At 44.5% G+C, this 12,069-nt stretch overlaps 1 protein-coding gene and 1 long non-coding RNA gene across 2 annotated transcripts in view; one reads left to right on the plus strand and one right to left on the minus strand.

Annotated features, from left to right (window-relative positions):
• The window catches only part of rbfox1 (RNA binding fox-1 homolog 1), a 309,086-nt gene extending 301,084 nt beyond the window's left edge, over positions 1-8,002 (minus strand). The window contains exon 1 of the mRNA XM_071501337.1: positions 7,050-8,002. The gene's annotated coding sequence lies outside the window, so the exon portion shown is untranslated. The remainder of the gene's footprint in view (positions 1-7,049) is intronic.
• On the plus strand, positions 6,127-10,052 carry LOC139634730 (uncharacterized). The gene is made up of 4 exons (XR_011694047.1): positions 6,127-7,134; positions 8,039-8,101; positions 8,309-8,553; positions 9,815-10,052. It is a non-coding gene; the product is annotated as an uncharacterized lncRNA (long non-coding RNA).
• The last annotated feature ends 2,017 nt before the right edge of the window (positions 10,053-12,069 follow it).

Consider the following 12,069-nt stretch of genomic DNA (forward strand, 5'->3'; position numbering starts at 1 on the left):
AACAGCCACAGGCTGAAGCTACAATCCAATCAGACAATTGCACAGCCAATATGCCTTCAGGTCAGTCTCGATTCTCCCTTGAGCCAAGGCTGGAAAAATTAACAAGTGATGATGATATTGAGCACTTTCTAATCACATTTGAGAGAATTGCAGCTGCTTGTTGATGGGCAAAATCAGACTGGGTGTTCCGCCTCATTCCTTTGTTGACTGGTAAGGCAAGAAGTGCTTATGTTCATATGGATGTTGATGACTCACTTGAGTATGAAAAAGTAAAGGCTGCTATATTGCAAAAATATGACATTAACTCTGAGACTTACAGGCAGAGATTCCGCTCTCTAGAAGCTGACCATGGTGAGAGCCCCAAGGAACTTTACGTGAGGCTGAAAGAGCTATATGGGAAGTGGATTCAGCCTAAAGGTAAAACAGTGCAAGAAATTGGTGAAATCATAATCATGGAACAATACTTGAGAATGTTGTCCCCTGAGATTCAGGTGTGGATAAAGGAGCATAATCCTAAATCAGCGGCTGAAGCTGCCACCCTTGCTGATGTGTTTGTGGCCGCCCGGAAGAAGAGCCAGCCATGGAGTAATACAGCCTGGAAGGCTGTTAAAGATGCACGCAGGCCACCACCTTCTCAGTACCACCAGAGGTCAGCAACGGGTGTGGGTAAGCCCCCTGGAAGGGAAAATCAGCATACAAATGCAACATCAAAACCGGCTTATAAAACACAGACTTGTTATCACTGTGGGCAAGAAGGTCACACCAAGCCAGTGTGTCCAAAAAACCCAGCTAGGCTAACCCAAATGTGTTTTGTTCCACGTCAAAATGTTGACTTTAAACCTGAGAGTAACCAATCAATGAAGACAACTACAGTGAAGATTAATGGGAAAAAATCAGAGCTTTGATCGATACTGGCAGTACCCCGACCCTTGTGCACAGGCGGTATGTACCAGCTAATAACATTTGCACTTTTGAAACCATCCCAATCTGCTGTGTGCATGGTGATGAGAAACCCTACCCCACTGCTGACCTCTATATTGAAGTGCAAGGCCAGTCCTATTTGTTAAATGTTGGGGTGGCTGATAACTTGCCTTTTCCGGTGGTTTTAGGTGATGATCTGCCAGTTCTGTATGATTTGTTAAACCCTGTACAAAACTGTAATGTGGTGACAAGGGCCCAATCTAAATATGCAGAGGAGGACTCTCCAACTCTCAGTGGCTTGCCTTTCTATGACACTGATCTAGAGACACAGCCTGGGAAGTCTCGGAAGCCACGTAGTCAGAGAAGGCAGGAGAAATTCAAACAGACTGTTGTAAAATTACCCACTGAGACCGCTCCAGAGGGGCCCTTGGGATTCAAGATACCTACCGACATAATTCAAATGCAGCAAAACGATCCAACCTTGTCAGCTTTTTTTGTTGAGAGCCAGGGAGAGGGGGTCTGAGGATGAGCTTGATAACAGGAGGGAGGAGTACTTCCTACAGGGTGGCATCCTTTACCATCAATATGGCCAGGTTAAGCAGCTAGTGGTCCCTCAAGCAGCCCGGGATGCTGTATTGCTCTTGGGCCACTCTATTCCCTGGGCTGGCCACCTGGGGAAACACAAGACCACTGCTCGCATTAAACGTTATTTTCATTGGCCTGGTTTGCGATTGGATGTGGCACAGTTTTGTAGGAGTTGCCCTCAGTGTCAAAAGACATCGTTTAAAGGCACCATCAGAGCTCCTTTGCATCCTCTCCCAATCATAAGTACTCCCTTTGATCGTATTGGGATGGACTTTGTTGGCCCGGTAGAAAAGAGCAAGACAGGAAATCGCTTTATGTTAGTCATCACAGACTATGCCACAAAATAGCCTGAAGTTTTTCCATTGAGATCTGTAAAAGCAAAAACTGTGGCTTTCTCTCTGATTCAGTTTTTTTCAAGGGTGGGTTTCCCCTGTGAGATTTTGACAGACCAAGGTACTAACTTCATGTCTGGACTTTTAAAGCAGGTTTACAAGTTGCTGGGCATTAGGAGTGTGCGAACCACCCCATATCATCCCCAGACAGATAGACTAATGGAGCGTTTCAATCAGACTCTCAAACAAATGCTCCGCAAGTTTGTAAATGACACTGGATCTGACTGGGATCAGTGGCTTCCTTATCTCCTTTTTGCCTACCAGGAAGTACCCCAGGCCTCCACTGGCTTCTCCCCATTTGAGCTTCTCTATGGTCATGAGGTGAGGGGCCCTCTGACCTTGTTGAGAGGCACTTGGGAGGGGAATCAGGGGAGGAAGGAGCCTGTTAATGTTGTTTCTTATGTTATCCAGATGAGGGAGAAGCTGCAGAAGATGAGTGAGCTGGCACAGATGCATATGGCAGAGGCACAACAGCACCAGAAGTCCTGGTATGACCAGTCAGCCCGAAAGAGAAGCTTTGACCCTGGTCAAAAGGTGCTGGTCATGCTGCCCACTAGTGATAGCAAACTACTGGCAAAGTGGCAGGGGCCTTTTGAGGTGCAGAGGAAGCTTGGTCCTACCACCTATCAGGTGTCCACTCCAGGATTTCAGCGATCCAGTCAGGTGCTTCATGTTAACCTTTTACAGGAGTGGGTTCCACAGGCTGAGAAAGGGGCAGAGATGCTACTTATCCGTAGTGTGGAGGAGGAAGAGGAAGTTGATAACCAGTACTTGCCCTCACTAATATCTTCTGACCTGGATTTGAGCCATCTCACTAAGGAGCAGCACGCGCAGGTAAAACCATTGATTAAGTCAGACATATTTCAAGAGTGCCCAGGTAGCACAAATTTGGTGGAACATGGTATTGTGTTGAAAGCTGATGCAAATGTGAGATGGATGAGTTATAGGATACCAGAGCGCCTCCTGGGGGCACTAAAGAAGGAGGTGGACCTTATGTTGTCCCTTGGAATCATCCAGCCTTCAAAAAGTGAGTGGTGTCACCCAGTTGTGTTGGTGCCCAAGAAGGATGGAACAATAAGATTCTGCATTGACTTCAGGTATCTTAACTCCATATCCAAGTTTGATTCATACCCAACACCTCGAATTGATGATCTCATTGAGCGCCTGGGGAAGGCAAGGTATTTGACCACCATTGACCTTTGTAAGGGTTATTGGCAGGTGCCCCTCACCCAGCAGTCTTGTGAGTTGACTGCCTTTCGTACACCCTGGGGCCTGTTTGAGTTCACGGTTCTGCCATTTGGGCTGCATGGGGCTCCTGCAACCTTCCAGAGACTGATGGACCAGGTACTCAGTGGGCTTTCCGATTGTGCATGTGCATACTTGGATGATATTGTCATTTACAGTGACACATGTGGAGCACCTGAGAGAGGTCCTGGACTGCTTGCATTCTGCTGGCCTTACCATCAACCCAGCAAAGTGTGTTCTGGCTAGAACACAGATTTTGATAAAGACTTTACTTTGCAAACTGATGCTTCAGAGAGGGGTATTGGAGCTGTCCTTCTTCAGGGACCACCAGAGGACCAGCACCCTGTTGCCTACATTAGTCGCAAGTTATTTCCTAGGGAGGTGCGCTATGCAACAGTGGAGAAGGAAGCCTTGGCCATAAACTGGGCCTTTGACTCCTTCCAGTATTACCTTCTGGGGAGGGAGTTTATCTTACAGACAGATCATAAAGCCACTACAATGGCTGGAAAGGATGAAGGACACAAATGGAAGAATTACCCGGTGGTATCTTGTGATGCAGCCATTCCGGTTCACAGTTCAGCATATCCCTGGTAAAGACAACACTACGGCTGACTATCTCTCCCGCTGTCCCAGCGAGGTTTTTGAGGCAGAGGGGTGTGTGATGGCCACACGTGCAGCCACACATTAAAAGTCAGTAACCCCATGTACTGACATCTCTTTAGTTATTTTAGGTTTTCTTTACATTTTACTCATATGGCACGTACATGTGAACATGTAAAGAAGGACACATAGTTCTTTATTTCATATGGCATACTTATGGTTTATTTCATATTTTATTATTTAGTTTAATTGGCAGTATACAGGTTTAATTAGCAGTGTTTCCCACAGACCAGGTAGCAATTTGTGGCACTCCACTGACACCGTTGGGGGAATGCACCAGTGATGCGCTGGTTGATTTTCCCGTGCACCGCTGGCATATGCGCGCTTGTCTGTGTGTGTGTGCATGTGTGCGTGTGCATGTGTCTGTGTGTGTCCGTGTGTGTCCGAGAATGACAGAAAGAGCTCTATGCGGAGATGAATGAAGGGAACAATATTACGTTGAGAGCATAGACTAGAGGGAAAACAACAACAACAGGGGGGAAAAAAAAAAAAAAACAATCATTCTGTGGCAGTTGGTCTCCATTCTGTGGCGGTGCGCCACAGAATGGTCTATATATGGGAAACACTGGTTAGTTTTCTCTACATTTAACATTTGTGTTTATTTATATAAGTTGCCTTAAGATGTGTTAATTCTTCTTTCTGTTTTGCCGGTGCTCAGGTTCTCCTTACCTCTGCTGCCTGGGTCATCTGGCTGGGGTTGAGCAAAGGTGTAGGTTTATTAGATATTATGTTAAGCTTGAGACCAACTGTCCTGTTTGTTTATTTGTTAGTTAAATTGTTGGTTTTTATGTTATCCCCCTGTGTGTCTTAGCTGGTCTGATCAGCCAGTATATATGTTCCCTTGTGTTCTTTGTCTGTAGGTCAGTTGAGTTAGTTTGAGCTTTAGGTTATTTTGCTTCAGTTAGTTTTGTTACTTTGACCTCTTTTATGGGCCCAGACTGATTTGGTTTATTTTTTGTAATTTGAAGTTTGTTAATTTAGAGTAAATAAACCTTTTTTTGATAAAATACCTGTGACTCCTTATCGCCTTACCACTAGGTCCCTCACAAGCGGGTTTAGCTTAACAAGTACAGTCACTTAACTTTTTCTGCCCAGATATCAAACCTTACTTGGGGTAACCACTCCTGTGCATGATTTACGGTAGCTTCAGTCCACTGGAGTTCCTATGGTGTTGTGTGGTCTGGATGAATGAGGAAAATGGAGAGAAGGGAAACTGGTTGCCTTCTATCTTTCAAAATAAAATTCACTGTCTTGCAGTGAAAAATATCAACTGGTTGTTCCCCGGATTTACTTAACCTACTGAACAAAGCTTAATCTTACTTCAGTGGCCAAATGGTGAAGACAGGGTTTCTTTGGTCTTCGTCTGGAAAGCGTTTTGCATTGGAAACTGCTCAAACAGATCAAAAAGCTTGGGACAGAATCGTTCCTATACAAATGCTGTTAAATAATAATTTTACGGTAATCCCGTCGTCTGCAACAGTGTTCATTCTGGGTCTGTTCATATTCTACAACATTTATGTCCCTCGTCTCGCCATGTGTGTGGCATGTGCCCAAAGCCATAAGGTTTGAAAAGCTGTGCCAGTTAAAACAGAAACAATCTGGCAAAATGTAATAATACAGGCAAGACAGCATCTGGGTCTGGTCCCGGACCATGGTCTGCCTGTTAGTGACCTCAGCCATCAGCTACCAGTACGCAATTTACCAGAAATCAATTTAGTATTATAATTATTATTATCTTTATTTAAACTCGAGGGTCATTGCGGGCAAGGCCCTCATTTACAATAACGTCGAGCAAATCCATTCTTCTTCACTGCTCTATAACAGTGGCTGCACAGCACAGCTTCCTGTGTAGACTACTGTTTTTTTGGTTGTTTTTTTTTAAAGTTATTTTTTGGCCTTTTTAATGCCTTTATTGGATAGGTCAGTGAGAGAATGACAGGGGGGTCAGGGAGAGAGAGAGGGGATGACAGGGTCGGATTCAAGCCCAGGGCCGCTGCATTAATGGTATGCTCTCTACCAGGTGAGCCACCGAGGCACCCTAAGGCTACTGTTTTACAGCAGCAATGAAGAATTCATTTCTGGGAAACCTGCAATTTTATTTGGATGTAAGAGTTTAAAGTTTATCAATACAATACGAGGCATCAGATCGGTGCATGGACTCACATTCTCATCCATTCATGGTCCAGTATTTTAAGCAGACTCTGAGACATCTCTCATACCAGTATCACAATGCGACAACTCTACCTGGAAGTGGCTGGTGGTGAGACACAGAGCTCAGCTAGGTTACCAAGACAGACAGACTAGGGAGGGACACCCCCCCCCCCCCCCCCCCACCACAAAACCCAAAAACTCAATCAATGCACACAAAAAAATGACCAATCTTAGATTCAAAACAGTGATTTTCACCAAAAGGTGTCAGGTTTGTGCCCTCACACTGGATTTGTTAACAATAACAAAACTTTAAAATATAACCTGTTTTACATTTTCCTGTACCAAACACAATCTCTCCGTGGTTCCTCCCCTACAGGAGGGAGACTGAGAAGTTCAGCTGCTTCACAATGACGGTTAACATTAATTAGCATCAGATTCTGTATTTAGTTCAGTGCATGTTGTGTAATGACATCATATAACTGTTTATTTTTAATGTATGTATCTGTCTTTTCAGCTTAGAAAACATTTTTAAGGAAATACTACATGTGGCTTAGAAGCAGTGCACCACAGTAAAGGTGACTTTCATGAGCCTGTGACAAGTGTTTTCAGTCAGGGTCATTAAAGCTCGTTATGTGACACATCAAAAGTCCATGAGCCCCAGGCACACATTTCAAAGCCCTCAAGTACACATTTCCATAGAAAGAAGAAATGAATAAATGTGGAGACTGGGCTGAATTAGGGGCCACCAGGTGCCAGTAACTGAAAATCTACATCCAGTCACATCCACAACAAAAGAAGCAATTTATCTGAAGTACCCAGGAGACACTGATGAGAGAGGCTCCACAGTTTATCCAGCCAGATTAATCTAGGTGGGAGAGTTAAAGTCAGTTCCCCTCATGGAGCACACAGGGATGTCTGGCTTCACCTTTACGTGATGCAATGAAAACAACTTTATCATAAACGCTATAGGTGAGCCCCTCTCCACCGGCACCCCGGCAGCCCGCCTTCATTAACTTCAACTAAATCATTATCCATGCAGACAAGAGCAGGCGGTCAGCACCGCTGTCAGGTAGAGAGAAGAGAGCAGCACCTCACCTTCCTATTTCATCCCAGGGAGCAGGTTGAGCGTCGCGAAGCAGTGATGAATGAGAGCAGCAGCAGAAGCAGCGGGACGCCGCAGGTATTCTCCCCGGCTTTCACACCGCAGTCGCCGCTTCGCTCACCTGGCTGCGTGCCGCTGGACTCTCCGCGGTGAAGAGACACTGACAGCTGCTGGGGCCCTCGCTCTCTCTCTCTCTTTCGTTCTCTCTCTCTTTCTTTTGCTGCTCCAATCACCAGCGGCGACCGTAAAGCTCGTCACACCAAGTCCCACAGACCGGAAACTGTGAGACGCTGTTTTCAAAATAAAACGGGGATTTTTGACAGTACAAATGGCTGAGTTACAACACTTTATTTTCTATAATTATAGCCTATAACCCTGCATTTTTTTCCCAAATAATTTTATAGAAACTGATATAGATTATTTCCCTGGAAAAGATTATATCATTTAATACAATGGTCTTAATTTCTTTAAAGTAAAATGGGTTCAGCAAAAGTGAAGAGACCTTTAAGCTTTTTAAGCTATTTTTCTATTTAACTGGACACTACCAGTTTTTCTCATGAAATCTTGCCACAACACTTGTCACTTGTCAATAAATAGTCACAACACTTAGACTTTGTTGCTATACACAAACCCTTTGACTTTGGCCAGGGGGTTAAAATATTCGGCTAAAATGGAGATTGAACTAACATCCGATCACAAAGCAGACGTCATCTAAACATGCAGTCTGATCAAATGATTAATAATGATTAAATTGCTATGTCCTGACTGTTATGTTCTGCCCTCTGAGTGACCTCTGCTAAATAATGTAGTTTCCTGACATGGGTGCTTTGACCATTTTGTACATTTGTTAGGTAGAGAAAAATAAATGTTTATTGCATCACACAATGGGAGGATTTAGTGAAACAACATGTATAGTATTTTGTGATGATGATGATGATGATATTGTTAACTCAGTATATTTGTTCTTCATGATGACTCCTAGTTGCACCTGAAAGAGAAGAAATCTATATTTATGGATTTGGAGCTCAGACACAGAAGGACTTCAGTAAGTTTTAGACTGTGTCATATGATCTGTTGTTCCTTCATTTACATGGGTCTGCTGGGGTCAAACTACAATAGCAGTTCCGTTTATTGAAACTGTTTCAGAGAGGTCCTGATTCTGCTGTATGATGATTTTGGAGGATGTATTTTGTGCTGCTGTAGAGCTGTCTTGTGTTCTACTGTTATACTATTTCTGCTATCCCCTCGGCAGGAGAACTGTTCAGCACCGCGGACAGAGTCTCTCCCCAGCAGCAGGCTGCAGTCGTCCACCTGTGAGGCCGTCTGGACCGAGCCGACGCAAACACTCAGCAGCATGTCCCTGTTTCCCCTCTGCTTCCCTGCAACAAACGAGAATACATTTAAAATCAACCGCAAACATCTCGTTCTGCATTTCTGCATCAAAAATGGAGCAAGAAATTAAGATTAGTTTTAGAGCATGGACAACACATCGAAGAGGTAAGAGTTTATTTTAGACTTACCTCTACTGTCATTGCTGAGAGAGAGGAAGAGAGAGAGAGAGAGAGAGAGTGTGTGTGTGTGTGTATGTGTGTGTGTGTGTGTGTGGCTTGCTCTTTAATGAGAAGCTTATTAAGGAGCCTACATGCTATATTAAGATCAAACATGAACATGACACAGGATCTGGAGGCCTCTGTATCTATGATCCATATGTTAATGACTCCCATAAACACACACAGAGGTTATGTGATTCTGCTGGATCCATAATAAGCTGGACAGCACCAGAAGAGAAATCATTGCAGTGGGTTAAAACAGTGGTAGCAGGTGAAATGTTCTCTCGGTGACACCTTCAGTAACTGCCCCAATATCATTTACTGCTAATTATTAAACAAAGGCAAACAAACTATAATTTTTATACTATAGACACAGCTGCAGAGCTGGTCCAATGTTGGTCTTGCTCACTCTCCATTGTTTTGACCTCTTATACCACAGGCGTGGCCATGAAGCTGCTGTTTTTATGGTGTATATCAGCAGCTGTGTTGCTTTTTCAAAGACATTTATCCAAAACCCTCCAGTGAGAAAAGCACAAAACACTGTAAAACTGTTCATCCAGGTTTCAAAATCCAAACCATTTCTACATCACTGACGTTGTGTCACCTCTCTTCACCAGAATTCCCTGTCATGTGTGAACATCGGACTCAGTCCCTAATTTCTATAGTCACAAGTCAAGCTCACACTAAAGTCACCATTTCATGGTTTTAGCTGCAGGGTGACATTAGTTGGTTCAGTAGAGCATGGGTGCATGTGTGGAGAAATAATAATCCAAAAATGCTGGTGATGTGGAGAGCTGATGTTCCCACAGGCATGATGGGAGGGAGGGAGAGAGAGAGAGAGAGAGAGAGAGAGAGAGAGAGAGCATTGCGAGGCGGCCATCTTGGCTACAGGTGAGGCACATCTCCTCTGATGAACCTACCACTGGCTCCGCCTCCAAACACCTGACATACAACACAGGTCAAAGGGCAGATACACACCTCACAATTGAGGGCAACCAGGGTCATCACATTATGTTTGTGTGTGTTATTCTTCCTCATTTTGATCCTGTATGTAGACGCTGTTGTTGCTGTAGCCTGAGAGAGTGATCAGCTGCATTCATCATAAACTGCTCATCATTCCCAGCGTCCAGTCCTCTCTAACCCTGCTCTCTTTGTGCTGTATCTTCTTTTTTTCTATAACTATATAACAACAACACAACAAACAACAGCCACTGCACTTCACCAGGCCCCCAAACACCCACCACCAAGTGTGAGTACCACTACGCCACCTTGTGTCTTATAGGCCGCGTTCAGACTGCAGGCGAATCTGATTCAAATCAGATTCCTACTCAAATCCGATTTTTAGGGCTGACTGTCCACACTGTTTTTAGCAAGTGTCCAAATCGGATATGGCTCTGTTCAGACTGTGCCACATTATTGACTGATCTGACAGGTTGCTGTAGTAACGGAGCGTCTGACGTCATATAATTGCGACAGCGACAGCAACAACAACAACAAATATGATGGAGGCAGGTCACCTCAGTATATTGGCCTTATCACTGTGCAGTAGAGGTGCAGAACATCTCAGACGCACTAGACCAGGGGAGCCCAATACGTCGATCGCGGCATTAGAAGAAGTAGAATCTACGTCTTTTAATGCCGTGCGATCTACATTTTTTCCTCAACTTCATTGGGAGTTCCGTGCGATCTACCTGCACTCCTTTTGCGATTGACCAGTAGATCGTGATCGATGTATTGGGCACCCCTGCACTAGACATTTGCAACGCCGCAGGGGGCTGGTAGGATTATACACAACAATGCTTCGTGCTGCACTCACTGCCGGAGTTTCTTGCAGCGACGAGTGTGGTGCCACCCGAAGAGCTGGGTCTGGCGTCGCGCAGAGTGACGTCACGGACAGTCAAAACCGATCTGAGTTTTTGGAGCTGTTCAGACTGAGACGCATCTGTCCAAATGCGATCTGAAACTACCTCCCGAAGGTGGTTTCGATCGGGTTTCCAAAAATCGGATTTCATGTGATTTGTGACTGTTCAGACTTCAAAAGAGCTCCAGTTCCAACCTGGATGGGCTAAAAATCGGATTTTGGCTGGCAGTCTGAACGCAGCCATAGATACTGTGCAGTGTCTGTGCTCGTCTGCTCTCTGGAGCCCCTCCCACCTGAAACAAGGCTCGGTGTTGAGTTGATTGTCATTCTCTCTGTACACAGTCCTCAGTATACAGAGGAGCACGTCTGCATTCCTCCAGCGCTGCGGTGGAAATAACAACAGATACAATAAAAACAGAGCAGTAGTAGAAGTGTTGTAGTGTTGCAGCACAGAGCAGCAAAGCTGGTTAAAGCACAATAAAGAACATGTTCTGCTTCTTTCCTAATCAAAGTGACAGGTCATGACATGTAGCTCTTCTATTATATTATAATAATATATAAAGGCGTTTGAGGGCTTCAGGCTGGTTTAGTATCACATACATGAGGAAATCCTTTCCAAATATAGTTATTCATAGAGAGAGAGCTTTACCGGCACGCTGCCTGATAACTCAGTAGGCTGTCTCAAAGCAATTTACTGCTTGAATGATTATTGTCAGACTGCTGTAGGCTAAAAGACATTAGGTTTCCCTGAGAGATAAAATAAGCAGGAGAGGGACATGTGAGGTTAACCCATGTGGCTGCACATTTGTTGTAACCTTGGACAATGGAGGTTGTAATTTTAGGAACAACGAAAGACAACAAACTGTTTCCACCATTTCTTTCATCCACACAGACACAAACCTGCAGAGGAGTCAGAGAAGAGTCTTTTACAGTCTCCTCATCGTGACGTAGCACCGGACTCTGCCTACAAGAATCCTCCTCCTCTTCCTCCTCCTCAGGAACAACCTGCAAGTCAGAAATATGCTGCAGCCAGTGTTGTTATGTCAGTGTGGTGGTGCACGTGCCTGAACCACCTCCACTGGTAGCAAACTAAATCTGGCCCATATTTGGGCCACATGTTTGTTTGCTTCTAGCCCAAATCTGGCCCATATACAGTATGATTCTCAGATGCCACTTCTACATCTGGACCAATTCTGGTGCGCACACAGAAAATCCTGCAGCTGTCAGACAATACCAGAGGATAAAAGCTGAATCTGCCCAGATGTGGGCCAAGGCCGAGTTTCATTTTGCCTACCTGTGTCACAGACTTTATTCTAAGCACAAGCATTAAACTGAAATATAGGCCCAGCTGATTTTATCTTTTGTGCTGAACCACTTGTGGAAATATTTAGATCCATTCCAGCCTTTTAAGCTTTTGTTCCCCAACCCTCAGCTGAACTCTGTTTGGTGCTGATTAACATTTTCACATTGTAAACTAAGATGTTGAACATTACTTACTAAAGTCAGAATAATAATCAAAATTCAAACAGATCACATAACTCTTCTCCACGGCGCCATGCCAAATATGTTAGCATGTGTATGTTAGCATGCCTACTAGCAGCC

The sequence above is a fragment of the Trachinotus anak genome, unplaced genomic scaffold (genome assembly GCF_046630095.1).
Source record: "Trachinotus anak isolate AG129_WGS33_773 ecotype Australia unplaced genomic scaffold, CSIRO_AGI_Tana_v1 ptg000017l, whole genome shotgun sequence".
In the NCBI taxonomy this organism is placed as follows: domain Eukaryota; kingdom Metazoa; phylum Chordata; class Actinopteri; order Carangiformes; family Carangidae; genus Trachinotus; species Trachinotus anak.